Source organism: Sabethes cyaneus, chromosome 3 (assembly GCF_943734655.1).
Source record: "Sabethes cyaneus chromosome 3, idSabCyanKW18_F2, whole genome shotgun sequence".
NCBI classification, from domain to species: domain Eukaryota; kingdom Metazoa; phylum Arthropoda; class Insecta; order Diptera; family Culicidae; genus Sabethes; species Sabethes cyaneus.
This window is the reverse complement of record NC_071355.1, coordinates 207111763-207129227: the sequence shown is the minus strand read 5'-3', so window position 1 is coordinate 207129227 and position 17465 is coordinate 207111763.

The following is a 17465-nucleotide window of genomic DNA, read 5'->3' as shown; positions in this document are numbered from 1 at the left end:
AAGTGGTAGCATTTCAATATATTAACAATCCTCAATGGTAGTACCAAGACTGATATAGCCACATGGTTCAGGGAGGCTAGAGGTGCATTTGCAAGTCTGCGTATCATTCGGCTCAATCCAGATCACTCTACAATCGAAAACCCGAATTTCCATCTTAAACATCAAATCCGTTTTGCTGTACGCCTACGCAACGTGGCGGGCATGGATTAATAAGTAAATAAGAGTAATTACTTAAGTCATTAGGTCATGAGAAATGACCGGGAAGGTCTCTTGATGAGCATAATCAGAATCTGTTGGTGGGAATGAAGAAATGGTCCGACGAGGGGAAAAAGGTTTTGTTTCTCTTCTGCTATAGGGACTGTCAGAGGTAAGAGATACATAATTGGCTAGGAGCCAAGGGGGCTAGTGCGGGGAATGTGAGTATAAATGTATGTCCCGCTTTAACTCCGGCACGCCTAGACGGTTCTTCGTCAAACTCGGCACACATGTTTTTCGCCTTAATGATTAAGCGCAGGGGGGAGTTGACAAAAGGGGAAGGCGATCTCTAATAAGGGATGAGGAAGATTCAAATGGGTAAAGGGGTACATTTTTCTTGCCTTTGGAATGATAGCAGTTGTACAAGTTGTAGGGGGTAAAAGGGTGGCCATTGACAAAGGGAAGGTTCAAAAACGTAAAAAAAGGCTTTTTCTCGCTTTATAGGGATTATCGAAAAGAAGACAGATTTACAAGTGGCCGTGGGACAACAGGAAGGGGAGCTGACAAACGGTAGATACATTCAAATGAAGAAAAAGGGTTTTGTTTGGCGCTAGGCACCGCTAATTTGCTGATTCACTAACCGACCAATCGCGAAACGCTAATTATACTTTATAGTTTATACTCAGACTATCCGAATTGTTGCTGATCCATAATTCAAAATGAAGTGCCGCTGTTTATTTTAAAATTAATAAACTGTAAAGCATTGTATCCATTATAATAGGTTTTGATCCAAGTTTCATTAAGAAAAACCGTGTAATAGATATAAATTTGTACAGTGATAGATTACAATGAAAGTTGTTGCGATATGTTCAAAAATAAACAGTGACTGTTAGTTTGCAGTTTGCGATTAGTGATTAGCTAAATTCCCACGATTATCGAGCAAATTGTATCGGTTAGCGAATTAGCAGTGCCCAACATTGGTTTTGTTACTTGCATTACGAAAATTTTCGTCACAATAACAGATCCGTCCGGTCCGGTGAGATACAAAGGGGCCTCGAGTAAGATCGGGCAATCAGCTAATTTTTAATAATACTATTATCATAAACACACCTAATTCTGCGCATTCTTAAAAATCATAGCATTCTCAAATGACTATCTCTATGCCCACATATTTTCCTAGATGTGTTAATTAAGAAAAAAATTTGCAGGAATTTGGAAGTTTTAACTAAAAAGTGGGGAGCGCAGAATTAGGCACCATGCGCAGAATTAGGTGCGTTTACGGTACTCCAGTTGATTTACAGTTGAATATGAAGTATCTTCAGGCCCCTGACAGAGCGCCATATTTTCATTGTAAGAATCGCCCACATTAAGCTAAAACTTAAACCAAGCAAAATAACGTAATTGCATCTCAGTGACATAGCGTTAGCGTTCCGTAGCGTACCTCCGATTCGATCTCATTTAGATGCTAGGCGACGCACGCGGGTTACAGCTAGTATTATCATACATTTCATTGATGTGTTTCTTAATACCTCATGAAAATTGAGAAAAAGTTTAAAGAACTCAAAACATAGCCTAAAGAACTCAAAACATGAGTGTACGGAGTGTTAAAATTTCTAGTACGAAATAAAAGTGGAAATTTAAGGTATGCGATGGCTGAAAAACGGTACATTTTGTTTCGATTCTGTCTCTCATTTAGTAGATTTAGTCTAGCATGGAAAACTACAGCATTTATATGTGCAGTAACAATAGATTTGGTATTCACAATCACACTCGAGGGGAAAAAGCTTGCATTTTTGTTATTTATTTTGAAGAGTCCGTCATTTTATGTTTAGAGTCCGCCAAGAGCTATTCGTCCGGTGCAAGTTTTTGGCAATCTACGGTAAGAAAAATATTATTGTAGAAAACATTCCATAGCCGCAAACTTTTTTTCATGAACACATTGAGGGTATCTTTTTTTCGTTATTTAAGGTAAAACTAATCGTTATCGATTCTGCAAAGCAGTATTTTTGTTTGAAACAAAAATTCTGTTTATGGAAAAGTATTCGCTGTGTTCATATTGACAAGAAGCATGCTTCGAATACATTTCTATAAACAGAAGCCCGCTTTTGGGCCCAAAGACAGCTTCCGGAATTGGGCTCTCCGACGAAAAATTTTCCGTAATTTCCTGTTAAAGCCTATATGCGGAAACTGACTGATATTTAAGCATAGTTATGGAAGTGAAATATTTTATGTTACCAAAAACGAATACTTTTGTTACCAAAATCGAACCTTGCCAAATTCGAAATCCAACTAATAATACTAATATTATCCATTTGGTAAAATTATATGCAAAATCAATCTAATCGAACGAATTACTAAATTTTTCATTGGAGAATAATCACTGTTACGAACTAGTCATAATTCCCGTTGTTGTGTGGTTTACCAATACGTTGAGTAAGATTAGTGAATTTGGTTAAATTTGAATTAAATTAAAAATTGATTCAATTTGCTTTTTTCTAAAGGATATTTCTGAACATTCTGACGGACATGATCCTATAATGAAACGATGATACTAAAAAGCATATGATTAATGGCTTCAAAGCCGGTCGACGATTGGATTAAAAAGTTCATTCACCTCTCGATAGCAAATCTTAATTTCACCCCGGAGGGGTTTGGAAATAAACGAAAAGCTAACAATACCTTGACAACTGAAAGGCTGTGAAGCCAGTTCTTGAGTAAGGTCGGCATCATTCGGGGCAAATAAAAAAAAATAATTCCAACGAAAACAAACTTCCCCTCCGGCAGCGTCAGTGTTTCATTCCAACACCTTTCGAAGTAAATCGTGATGTTCTATTTGAGACGCGCCCTGATTGGTTCGAAGCTATCGCCAGGCTAAAGCCGATCGTCTCTCTTTCAATTCCCCCAGCGTTATCCAGCGAGCGGCGGCGGCGGCAGCATGGCATGGCATGGCATGGCACGGCATGTACCATTTGGATATGGGCGAGAAAGGTACGAAGAAATCAAATCACATGCCGCGCCGCGTCACCTGCCCTCTTGAGCTCAGCATAAAGCCGTTACAGAGGGGCGCTGCCAGTCAGCCAGGCCAGTGCTGAAGAGCGGTCCATCGAAACTGCCAGCCTGCGCTGCCTGCCGGCTCTAAAGCCGCACGAGCGAAAGCCGCAGCCGAAGAAACCTAAAATGGCTGACATTTTGACAAGCGTTGTTTTTCCGTTCGGTTCGTCTTACTCTGACCGCGACGAGTGCCGACGCCGACCGCGTCTATACTCCCATTCCTATCCCAACGCCCAGTCGCGCGTCGGATTGGACTATGCTGCCTGTGCCTGGCTGTGTGCTTGTGCTCTGCAAAGGAAGGAAGCAAGGAAGACGGAAGAAAATACGGGCGCTTCATTTTGTGATGTTATGTCTTCTAGTCACGACACAGGTTATCGCGAGGCATTTTTTGTTCCTACACTTTCAACAACTTCGACAAGTCTCCCCTTGCCCTTGCCAATGCCGGGCTCTACCCACTCTCCAATACACTGGGCAATAGTTCCTAGAGGTATTCTTAACTGTTTTATGTTTGGATGCGATCCTTCGCTTGTTTGCTGCATGCTGCTGCTGCTGAAGATCATTCACAGTCATAGCAGCAGCAGATTATCTTGAACAGGGGAAAACTTGATGGTGGTCACATTATGTACAAAATTTTTTGACATATACCTATCAGCCTTTTATAGGTAGCTTATTTCAAGTCAAAATTTCAATGGCATATACAAACTATGAATATGTTCATCAAATACTTCACTAGTATTTCCGTTTAGCTGGTTGTCATTTTATTGGAAAACCAAAACTGATTCTATGGGGTCGCTTAAAGCACACTGTAGTATTTTTTAATATCCTATTTTTATGTTCTTTGTTTCCATATATTGAAAAAAAAAAGTTTCACTCAACGAAAAACAATTTAATTTGTATTAAAAAACCAGTGACCCACTTCAAACATCGACATGTTTTCGATAACTTTCCATCGGAAGGAAACACGTTTGTTTATGTTTTGATAGGGTAAGGAGCGGATTAATCAGAGGTCGCTTATTTTAATCAGTTGAACGTAAATAAGCTTAAAATGCAGTATTTTGTTCATATCTTCAGTATCTTTTGATATGAACATCATCTTGATTCACGTAACCATAGATGTAATTCATGCAAACACTATTTACAATGTTTTCGACAAGAAATATGATAAGTTAAAAATTGTATTAAAAAACTTGCACGTTTTCAGCTGCTGAAGCGAATTACCACCTCGCTACTGCTGAAAAGGATCTCCATCTCACAACTTTGAGCACTAATTACAGCTTTTCTGAAAGTCAAGCTCTCAATTTTAACACACCATATTGTAGTAGAAAGGCGATCACTTGCGTCATTTGATGCCATGGTCACAAGCTTATAACAGTGATAATTTGGGATAAGCCAGTAGATTTCGACTAAAATGCGTTCGGGTTGATTAAAATAAGCTCCATAGCCGCAAGATTCATGAAACCTTTCACTCATCAATTTGCAGTAGAACTGTTCATCACCGCCTCGTAGCACAGGGGCTGAATAACAAAGTTTTCGGGAAGCACTCATTCATCAACCAGGTAAACAAAACCGAACGGTTCAAGTTTCCTAAGGACCGTAATAGTCTCTAGAGTTCTGGAAAACGATTCTCTGGACGGACAAGTCAAAATTTCAGCTATTTAAATGAAAGCGGCGGGTTCGTGAGTGGTGCAGATCGGATGAAGATCTTCAAGAGCGTTACATCCAAAACGCGGTGAAGCATTGAGAAGGAAATGCGTTGTTTTGCGGGTGTTTTTCGTTTGGCTACGTGGATAGCTTCGTTAAAATTGATGTAGTAGTGACAGCAGATTCCTACATCAATATCGTGCGGGTACATCTGGAGGTTTCGCAGATCCAGACGGGCCTTGAAGAGAACTTGCTATTTTACTTGCTATGCTAAGCAGTACTGCTTCCGGTCTTGTGGGATCAAACCACTGGAATGGCCTCCACAAAATCCGGACCTCACCCCCATCAAGAACTTATGGGCGATTATCGGTGCAAGGGTTGATAATACTAGTGTTACAGGATGGAACGGCACGCCTGGAGCTAGATCCACAGCACTCAAAGAACTTGGCGGAGAGCATGCCGAACCACTTTATTGAGAACCTAATATCATATTTTTACAGAAGAAATACTCGTAAAATAATTTCATACCATTTAAAAACATTCGGAGGCCAATGTTGTTACAGGTCGGACTCGATTAACCGGGTGAATTTTTTATAATGTTAAACACTTTTTGAACGTCAGCACATTTAAAAAAATGTTTTTTTTTTTCACCCGGATAATCAAATCTGACCTATATTACGAAAGATTCGTATTTTGTACAAGAGTATATTCGTAGCACATCTTGCATCAAAAGCCATTTGATGCACGGTTGTTTTCTGGCATCGTTCTCGACGAGAACGAATCACGAAGGTTGTGCGTAAGAGAAAATAGGCTTGTGCAATTACGACCTGCTTGGTGTGCAGTAGTCGTGGTTCTGTGGTTTGCAGCGTCGTCGTGGTTGCTGTTCGTACGGAAATATAACAAACGAGCTAAACTTCGGTTTCCGATCCTGTCAGCTTTTTTTTTGAGCTAACAGAAATTTCGCTATTTTCCGATAGGTGTCGGTATTACACTATTTTTATCAAGTTTTTTCGTATAGGCGTATAATGCACATTACACTTTATTGAGCCTAGAGCCGGGGTGGCTTTTGCCGTATTAAGAATTCCTCTCCATTCAACTCGGTCCTGGGCTACTTGTCGCCAATTCGTTGCGCGTCTCGACACACGCAAGTCGGCTTCAAACTGGTCGAGCCATCTAGCACGTTGAGCCCCTCTATGCCTGGTGCCGGTGGGGTTCTTGAAGAGAACAGATTTCACTACACAGCCGTCCGGCATCCTTGCGACGTGGCCGGCCCGCCCGGCGCGCCGTAGTCTCCCAACTTTTGCCAGGTGTACGATGGGAATCTCTCCAAGCAGTGCCTGTAGCTCGTGATTCATACGTCTCCGCCACTCTCCGCTTTCCTTTTGTACTCCGCCAAATATAGTCCGCAACACCATTCGTTCAAAAACGGCAAATGCACGTGTATCTTCTGTAAGTAAAGTTACTGTCTCAAGTCCGCAGAGAACTACCGGTCTGATTAGCGTTTTATACATCGTCAGTTTTGTACGGCGGTGTACGCTCCTTGATCCTTGAACGTCTTGCGAAGGGAACAGTGGGCTTTAGCTTGAATGCGTCGTTGGATCTCCTTACTCGTATTATTGTCGGCGGTGACCAGTGATCCCAAATATACGAACCCATCAACCACTTCCAGTTCATCGCCGTCAATAGTCACTGCCCGTGGGAGGCGAACGTTACTTTCTCGGGAGCCTCTTCCTACCATATATTTGGTTTTCAACGCATTGATTTGTAACCCTATCCTCCTAGCCTCCGTTTTTAGTCTGGCGTAGATTGCCTCCGCCGACCCACGATTTCCCACGGGGACCGACTGGGAGTAATGATGTCGAGGTCGTCTGCAAATGCTAGGAGTTGGCTACTCTTGCTGAAGATCGTTCGTCTCGTTTCGATGCCCGCTCGCCGGATCCCACCTTCAATAGCGATATTGAATAACGTACAGGACAGTCCATCCCCTTGCCGTAACCCTCTGCGCCATCCGAAAGGACTTGAGTGTCTTCGAAACGCGCACGTAGCACATCACTCGTTCCAGAGGAGCTTTGATCAGCTGCGTCAGTTTGTCCGGAAAATCGTACTCGTGAATTATCTGCCACAGCTGTTCGCGATCAACGGTATCGTATGCAGCTCTGAAATCCACGAAAATATAATGCGTGGGCACGTTGTACTATCGACATTTCTGAAGGATTTGTCGGAGAGTAAAAATTTGATCCGTAGTAGCACGGGCCCCCATAAAGCCCGCCTGATACTGCCCTACGAATTCTCTTGCTATTGTAGATAAATGACACTACAAAATCTGGGAGAGCACCTTGTAGGCGGCGTTGACCAGCGTAATGCCGCGGTAGTTGCAGCAGTCTAACCCGTCGCCCTTTTTGTAGATGGGACAGACTACACCTTCCATCCACTCCTCCGGTAGTTTTTCTTCTTCCCAAATCCTTGAAATCAGCCAGTGAAGTGCCGTTGCTAGCGGTTCTTTGCAATTTTTTAGAGTTCTGCCGGGAGTTGGTCCTTTCCGGCGGCTCTATTATTCTTCAGCAGACCGGTTTCTCGTCGGATCTCTTCGAGATCGGGAGCCGGTACGCTGTTGTCGTTTGTAGGTACTCCGAGGTTAACTTCCATCGCGTCTCCTGCTGCTATATCGCCGTTGAGATGCTCATCAAAGAACTGCTTCCACCAGTCGACCACCTTGCGCTCGTTTGTGATTAGATCCCCTCCCTCGTCCCTACACATGTCAAGTTTTGGGGTGTGGGCCTTGCGAGTTTGGTTCACCTTCTCGTAAAACTTGCGGGTGTCATTAGCCCGGAATAGTTGTTCAAGCTCTTCACGATCTTTGTCCTCCTTCTGACACTTTTTCCTCCTCAGGATCGTGGTCAACTCATTCCTCGGTCGTCGATACTTGGCCAAATTCTCTCTCGTGGATATGCTCAGATAGTTTTCCCAAGCTCTTTTTTTCCTTTCTATCGCTTCTTGGCATTCCCCGTCAAACCAATCGCTTCGTGCACTCGAGGTTTCCACACCTAGCACCGCGGTTGCCGGCCGAAGGTTTAGCCGAGAAGGGCGACTTTGTCGCGAGGTATAAACCGTCGATAGTTTTGAGTGCACATGTACTGCTACTACGTAGTGGTCCGAGTCAATATTCGCACTCCGTAGGGAGCGGACGTTGGTGATGTTCGAGAAAAACCGGCTCTGGATGAGAATATGGTCGATTTGGCTCGAGGTTCGTTGGTCAGGTTATCACCAGGTGGCCTTGTGGGTATCTTTGTGGGGAAAGAAGGTGCTTTTGATCACCAAGCCTCGGGAAGCCGCAAAGTTGATTGCATCGCTCGCCGTTATCATTCGTGTCGGTGTGCAGGCTATGGGGCCCGATCAGCGGTCTATAAATTGCTTCCCTGCCGATTTGGGCGTTCATATCCCCGATGACGATGTTGATGTCCCGTGGAGAGCAGCTGTCGTACGTTGCCTCCAGCTGCGCATAGAACCCTTCCTTCTCGTCGTCGGGTCTACCTTCGTGTGGACAATGCACGGTTATGATGGTGTAGTTGAACAAACGGCCTTTTATTCTCAACACGCACATCCTCTTGTTGGTTGCTTTTCAGTCCATTACGCGCATTTTGCCCAACACTACGAAGCCCATTCCCAGCTCGTTGGTCGCTCCACCATTCTTGAAAAACCGAGCTTTGCCGCCACGGATCCTCCACACTTTCTCGCCTTTGCGACAGATCTCCTGCAGTGCCACGATGCCAAACTTTCGGGGTTCTAGCTGATCGAGCAGCACCCTGTCGCCACTAACGAAATTTAGCGATCTGCAGTTTCAGGTACCAAGTCTCCATTCCATGTCCTTATTTCGTCGGCTTGGTCCATGCCGAATGTTCCGAGAAGATATTTCTTGACTCTTGTTAGTTTTTTTTAGGTTTAGATAGGTAGCCGTATTCGGGCTTGCACTACCGTCTCGTGATGGGGCTGCCATCTTGCAGTGTCGAGACACACTGTGCCTCCTCCCCTGTTGGTATACGACCTTAGTTTCCACCGGGGTTGGTTACCCGATCTCCGCTAAGGTTGCTCGTATTCCGGCTGGTACCACGTGGAGGTATGGGTAGGAGTTGCTAGATAAGAGGCTAGGGACCACAATGGGGTATGTTTTACACATTATCCAACTATTTACCAACATTTACCAAGGCGTATAATCAGGGGCGGACTGGCCCACCGGGCAACCGGGCAAATGCCCGGTGGGCCCCAGTAAAAATTTCATTGTTACACAAAATGAGATTTTCCAAAATTTTTATTCCTGTTAAACTCTTTCTACGATTCTCGAATGTTCAATTGCTGGGGCCCCATGATTTATGAAATCAACCAATTTGGTGATCGAAAATTCAGCTTCAAATAGGACTGTTGGGGCCCCGTACTTTGAAACAAAATTTCTATTTCAATTAAACTTTTTCTATGACTCACGAAAGTTCAATTGCTGGGGGCCCATGATTCATGAAATCATAGAGTAGAGCTGTTGGGGTCCAAGCTCCGAAAATATTACCAGCTTCAATTCTGAGTATTTAAAAGTAGAATTAGTATTTCATCCGCAGTCATTTGACTACTCATAAATATTGAACTGTCGGTTCCATACTTAGTTTACTTCAGTGGCGACGGTCCATTATCGATCCTCCAGTACTCAATCCTGGGCTACCTTTCTTCAAACCCCTCGAACACCAACTGAACGTGCATCATCCTCGATAGCGAACATGTATCAGTGCGATGTCTACTCCAAAGTCTACGGCCTCTTCTTAATTCTCTGCTTAAAATAATTTTGGCTACTCTTTCGTCGAGCATTCTTGATGCATATTTCATTCAACAGCATATTTGCATTCAGCATAACAGCATATTTGCATTCTTAATAAGCTCGTGGTTCAGGCGTCTGCGCTACACTCCATTTTGGATTTTGCAAAATTTTACGCTAAAACCCCAAGCATTCGTCGATCAGCTTCTTTTAGCGTTCATGATTCAAATCCGTAAAAAACCACCGAGAGGATTAGTGTTTTCTAGAGCGTCAGTTTTATGCGAATTTGCAAGCTACGGGACTTCTGCTATAAAATGTAATACCTGCGTAAAGGCCAATTCGCAGCTGCAATTATTAGTTGTTTTATTTTGCGACTTTCATCCTTGTCACATGTCACGAGCATACCAAAATATATTCAGTTCCTCTTCGGCACCAACACCATTTGAATTACCACGCCATGTACTTCGTTTTGGCGGTATTAATGGTAAGTCCCAATTTCTCAATAAATGACCTAAAGGCTTCTTTCCCTGCTCTACTTTTGATTTCGGTGATATCGGCGTCATCCGCAAAATCAAAAAGCACGTGAAGTCTCATCTGCTATTCTAACTCACAATTTTTACTCATCCAGCGTCACACGAATCAACGTAACTAGTTCTATGAGAAAACCATGTCCTAGCGTTAACTGCCACAGCTCATTTCGTGCCGCCTTGAAATCCATAAAAATATGATGTGTCTGCAAGTTGTACTCCCGGAACTCGTCAGTTACTAGACGCAAGGTAAATATCTGATCCATCTTGAAGCGACCCTCATGAAAACCAGCTTGGTACTCGCCGACGAAGAACTCCGCTAATGGTCTCAGTCTAAAACACAGGATAGGCAGAGCACCTTTCACCTATGGCAAAATTCTTGCACCTGACCGTTTTGTAGAAATTCCGTTTGTCATTGCTGGCGCACCACTCCTGTGGCTTAGCGGGCACGTGCTCTTCGTTCTGGCATTTTTAGACGGTGAGTTCTTTATTCCGCAGCTCTACCAGGACGAACCAAAAAGATTCGCGCAGCCTATCTGGGATTCCTCACATTGGAATCGTGCGAAGAAATTCTGCAGAGCATTCGCACAGAATGCCTTGCTTATAGAAGCAGGATTCTTATAGGAAAATCCAAGAGTTGAATCTCAGGGATAGCTATAACTCGGCAAGGGAATCGTCTGCACTATGAACTGTTCTGTTTAGACGTGTAGACGCAGTAAGCTACTCATATATATTGAACTGCTGACATCCTATCATTTATAAAATCAGCTTATTTGATACCTGCAATTTTGCATGTAATTAACCTGTAACTTGAAATCTGCAGAAATATAAATGGGTGATAGATGTGGAAAACGTTGCATTGGTGGCAAAGATGCTCAGTGGCACTCTCCAGAATGTGGAAAGTGCTCTTCCGGGTTCGCTGAAGGACGGTCAATAAAGAATCAAATATCCACGCTGCGGCAGATCCTCCAAAAAGTCCATGAATGCAGAATTCAACGCACAATTATTTCATTGATTTCAAAGTTGCGTATGATACCATCGACCGTAAAATCATGGCCATTCTAACCTCGCAGGGAACTTTATCAACGTGATGGTCCCTCATGTGGGCTGTTCAACATGCCGCTACAGGCTGTTATGAAAGGAGCAACACACAGGCACAATCTTCAGCAAATCTAGTTAGTTCGTCTGCTTTGCCAATGAAATGGATATTGTCGATAGAACAACATCTTTGGTGGTGGCTGAACAAACTGGTACTCGACACTCGACAGTACCTGAGCCGAGTCGAGTTACACGACATGACTTACAAAATAGAGCCCATATTCATTCGATTTACTGTCCTTGTAACGCAGATGTCTTTTGAATAGATGTCGTTTTTTGTGTTAATTTACTATCATGAGAATATTGCAAACTGGGGCCCCTAATCTCAAAAGCTCGGTGGGCCCCTTGGCTCCCAGTCCGCTCCTGCGTATAATGCATAAATCATTTTTTTAAATACGTAAGAATATAGCTTGCTTAAATGTACGAAACATTCAGACTGATTTTACGATTTTTTTTTGTTAGATTATAGTCACTTTAACAGCTTAAGGTCATTCGTGACTTCTGCGGGGTTGGGATTTGAACCCGAGTCCTCGGCGTGAGAGGCGTGAATGCTAACCACTACACCGGGACTGACCCAAAAAAAAACAAACGTTCGTTTTCGTTCTGAGTAATTCTCGCTGAAACGGGGCCACTACTGACACGAGGTCTTCAAAAATTGGAACTTTTGCGCTTAATTGGTTGAAAATGGTTCAAAAATAAGAATTGCACTTTTGATACCTCGAAATAGTGAACCCCTCGTTCGCCAAGGGGCCTAACAGGTTCAAAAAAAGTTGAATTTTGAGCAAGCCTTGAGATCTATATCTTGTGATATTTCATAAATTTGCCATGTTTAATAATAACAAATAGCCCGGTTCTGTAAATAAAAAGAACAGGACTTTCAAATGGAGTAAACAAAATTTTGGCGGCCATCTTGGATTTGATCGCCATATTGGATTTTATCAAAAAATCGCCGTTTGCACTGAGGAAAAATGCTACAACAAACATTCATAAAATTAGATGTGCAATGTCATTAACTGAATAAAACAACCAGTTATTTGTAGCAAGGGTCACAATTTTCATATAATTTATTGGGATATTTCCAAAATTTGCTATGAAACAAACTACAAACGACACGGTTATGTAAAGAGGCGAGATAGGGTTTATAAACGAAGTGAAAAAAAATCGACGGCCGTGTGGGTTTTTATCAAAAAAATGTCGTTTTTGCCATGATCCCCCCAACCGATTTCTAATTATCGTCTAATTGGTCTGTGAAGCCAAGCGATCACAAGGGAAATGTATAGAGAAATTCAACCTTGAAACTTTACATACATTTTCACTATTTAGCGTATAAAAATTATTATTAATATGTATTATAAAACTACTGGACATTTTATCTATCCAACGACACATTAACTGTTGCGCTCACTAGTACAGTAGCTATTAGCACTTGAAATCTTTCATTCAAACGTTTCCCTTCTGTTTTTCGTTTTTATAAAGTGTTACCTGGTATAGTAAACAAAGACGTAGTCCTACGTCAAAATATGCTTTTTATGCAGTGTTTGTATACATATCATGCGAAGACAATTTGGGTTTTCATTGCTGAAGCCGTGGTTCTTCACAAAATTTGATCAAATTTCAATTAGAACAACCAATGTGTTCATAGAATTGTTTAATATCCTCGAAATCATGAAGTTTGAACGACAAATTTTTGAAACGCTAAACCTTATCATTTGATATTAAGCCGATGTAATATAGAAAAGCCCTATTCGATTTCGATTCGATTAGGTTAAAATAGGTGCTTGTTTTACCTTGTCTAGAAAGTGGTAAACATGCTTAAACAAGAATAGTTAAAAGTCATCATAAGATATGTACAAATACATCATTTCTTTTAACACTTCACTTAGGAAAATTTAGTTTTATCTCTCTTTTATTATTTGATTTTTCCCCAAAAAAAAAAATATTTTCAGTCTGATTAGGAAATGCATCCGAAGAAATGTCTCTGTATAAACAGAGCAAACCACTGTAAATCATTGGAGTTCAGCAATTAGTTTTAATTTACTCTCGGTTTATCAAGCCTAACAGACACTACTTCTGCAGCATTATACTGCCGCCAGAGCAAGCTGGACGAGAATATCAATCAACCTAATGGCGATATATCAAAATAAGCACTTTCGAGAGCACTGCATTGCCTTATAGTGCTTGTAGGCCGCTATCGCGATGACCTGCTGCCAATTGGATCGGTCTGAAAATATGCTAATATTCATACATAGCTAGCGAGCTAGCTAGCTAGCTAGCTAACCAGCTTGGTCGTGTTCAGCAACAGCCAGTGTGACCCAATTTCGACCTTTACCATCGTCATCGGAGGGGAACTGAAGTGCAGATGCACATATATTTATCGATTTTCGTCCTCCCACCCCAACCGAACGCCGACTGTGGTTGACTTGCCAGTGCCAACCATTTCCGTTTTCTTTTGGCTGGAGTAGTGCAAAAAAAAAATTGCGCCAACACCCGTTGCCAACCTCGCAAACTTGCTAATCCTCCTGTGCTGCAACAATGGGATAGAGCGGTCGAAAATAGTTCAACTTTACCGAGCCACGATGGCAACCGGAAGAACACTACTGCTGGAACAATGAAAAATCACGACGGGAAATCAGCTCTTTGTTTGTGAAGGAAGTAGTATCGTCCACGATGTTCGTTGTTTTTGGGTTGAGTTTAAAAAAAACTAAGAGTCGGACGGAGAGGAGAAGCCCATTGCCATCTGCCACCACTACTATTATAGTACACTCCGAACCAAGAGTTGTGCTACTCTCTGTGCCGTTTTGGTGGATAGTGCTGCGCAAGCGCTTATTTTGTCATGTCAAGTCTGGAAAAATCCTTAAATTACTTCGACATTCGACAAACTGGCGACAAAGCGAGGTTTCCTCTGCATAGCGTACTAACTTAAAAGCTTCTTTAGATGATGGCATGCGTGGGTTACGTGTGCTATTGGATGTGCGAGAGGGCGATCGCGGAAGAGGAAAAGTTTAGCAATTCAGATATTACGGAACGTATTGATATCACACTAACGATGGTGTTGGAATGCATTTTATCTTATCAATTATTGCAGGTAATATCTCAGCAATTCCTAAGTACCTACTGCCAACACACTGCACTGGTTCAACTTTTTCTACCGTCATATTGCAGCGTATATCATTCGGTAAATGTCTTGTTTCCTATAGTTAGGGGCGCTTGAAAACATCATATATCTCTTAAACACGATGAGATAACTCCGAACAAGGCATCTACCGGCTGCAACGATATGTTTTTCTACGACAAGATGATCTTTGCACGATGCACTGCACTGCTGCTGCAGCAGCAAGTATTGGAACGTACCTACATATTGCCTTCCATATTTTTTCCGATCATGCAGAGTCGTTGATTATCATGACCTTTCCTACGATGAACGGCCGGCTCTAAATATGAGCACTCGGTTCTGGTCCGAAAGTAGTTTATTACATGTGTCTAGTCTTGATATTGCACACACGACTACGAATGGTTTTGCTTTCTTACTATATGTGATGCGGTTCTTTCATGTGGCTGTATTAAGTATGGCACGCAACCTCCACTGCACTTCGGTGGGGCCAACCGTGCGGATATGCACACTACCGACTGAGTGCTGCTATAACAGGTACAGGTTACGTTTTGCAGTCGAACCGAATCGAGTGAATCGAGTCGAGATGCATGTGAGATAGAGATAGAGATAGAGATAGAGAGAGAGAACGCGCGGAGTAATGCAACACCAGGCAGGCGGTTTCAACTTTCAAGTCTCATATTTTCACCCGCAAAAACCGAACCTCCTTCAGTTGAATCCTACATGCTACGTGTACCACCTTGCTATATGTATAGTGGTTTGCACACCTTGGCCAGGGTAAACCTAACCCGGTCGGAAGCCGGTCTACTTGCCTTCTGGTCTGCTGCCGCTGACAGCCTAGTCTTCCTCTATTCAGGGTTGTTTGTTGAAAAAAAAACTCCGTACAATGTTTGAGCTTAGGACGAGATCTGTACATCGTAATATTGATGCTGTCTAACTGATTGGGTTGGGTTTATTATAAAATATTGTTTACTCAAAACAGAAACTTGTCTAGCGTTTTGCCCGTGAAGATGAATCAGTTTTTAAAAGCAAACTGTGAAATACAATGGAATCTCGAAAAAATTAACTCTCAGAAAAGTTCATTGTTTGAAAAGGTTAAACGAATATTAACTCTCAAATAACGCTATAAAAAGTTAATGTTTCCTTACTTTTCTGAACGTTTGAGGGAGTTGACATTCAAACTTTTTATATTTCTACCTCAAATATCGAACACTCATTAATTCAATAAATGTTAATGTGCCACTCAGCTTAACTCAGTTTAATTGTGTACTTTTTGCTAAAGACTGTCCTTTTAAATTCACCTAGCTGTAGGATATGGTTTTTTTTCGGAAAATTTGTTTAATCTGTACTTATGATAATCCAATGCTAATATTTTCGAACTGTATGTAAAGCAAAGCTTAGGGCTTAAGCTTTACAGATTTGATCGACAGACTTCGCAGCTGGCTGTTGGAGTGCACTACAATTACGGGTCTAGTGTAACGATCCTACTTAACTCTATCCTACTCTCACGGTGTTCGAAATACGGGTATTAAAAAATAAAATAGGCCATTTAGACGGCATGCCAGTTGGTTAGTATTGCCATCCTACACCTCTGAGCGAAGTTTTAAAAAAATCGTACGACGAATTTTTGAGTTATAAGCCCTTTTGAAGTTTTAAAAGGCAGATTGCTCATATAAAGTAAAAAAAAACTTCAATGACACTTTTAAAATGAACGTAAATCTCTGCGGATATTGATTTTTTATGCAACATATGCACATTGGCGACCATTTTAGAAGTTTTACGCTGTATTACGACTAACCCGAAATGTTCCGCTTATCCTGCAATTGAGGCGTTGCATTAAGCCAGAATCTAAAAACTAGATCAGTCGAAGTCCGATCAACTACCTAGCACCACGTTGGTTACATTTGGACAAGTTCCAGGGACTTCCGGGAATACCCAAACAAGTGGCCTGTTTCGTCCATGAACAGAAACTTATCGTGCAACACCTTAAATTACACTAGAATGCAATAATTAGATCAATGAAACCCAAATCTGTTATCTAGGGTCAGGTTTGGTCATATCTGTACATGTTTGGGGGACTCCGGGAATCCCGAGGGAAGTCAATAACACAATGGGGTATAACTTTGATAATAAAATCCTGTTTGGAATTGGCTATTGTGGTTCTAAGTACTCAATTTGTCTCACAAGGGTCTATTTTAAAAGTTTTAGTGTGATTTAAGGTGTCGTATGATGAGTTTTTGTTCATATTCGAAACTGGTTATTTCCTAGGGGTAGTAACGCCAAGGAGTATTTTATTCGGACATGTTCGAAGTTTGAGTCAAAACCAATTTTTAGTGAAATATGTACATTTGCGAGAATGCAATGGAGACGCATGATGTTTTGTGTTTACTTATAAGTTGTTTTTCATATGTGTCAGGCTGTGTTCGTCGCACACGGTAATCTAGTGTGCCATGCGTCATGTATGAATTCGTACAGTATTCAGATACTAATTCAACACCCAACACGATATGTTTGAAATTAAATGGAAACGAATCTAAAAGAGATAAAGGGTGTCCCACATCAAATTTCACCACGGAAGAAAATTACCTCCCAAGCAGCACTTGCAACATCTTCCATGTGGCTATTAAGTCTTGTTTAAATTGTAAAAAACTTCACCGGTTACAGTATTGAAACACGCAACAAATAAGCAACTTCATGTTATTAATATGTTGGATTCAGGTTATCCAATACTTATACTGGCTGTCACAAATATATTAGTCAATATCTAGTAACATGAAACTTCATCGCAACATCGTGTTATTATAATGCCATTGCTAAACAATAATGTCACATGACCTTCGTGCCAATATTCAAAGGATGTATTGGAGTGGTACGAAGCCAACGGAGTCACTTTCGTACCCAAGGACATGAACGCCTCCAACGCGCCGGAACTAAGGCCCATCGAAAAATACTCGGCTATTATGAAGCAGGCACTACGGAAGCATTTCAAGGAGGTCCAGTCGGAGGAAGACATGAAGAAAAAGTGGATATCCGTACAGATGAAGCTGCA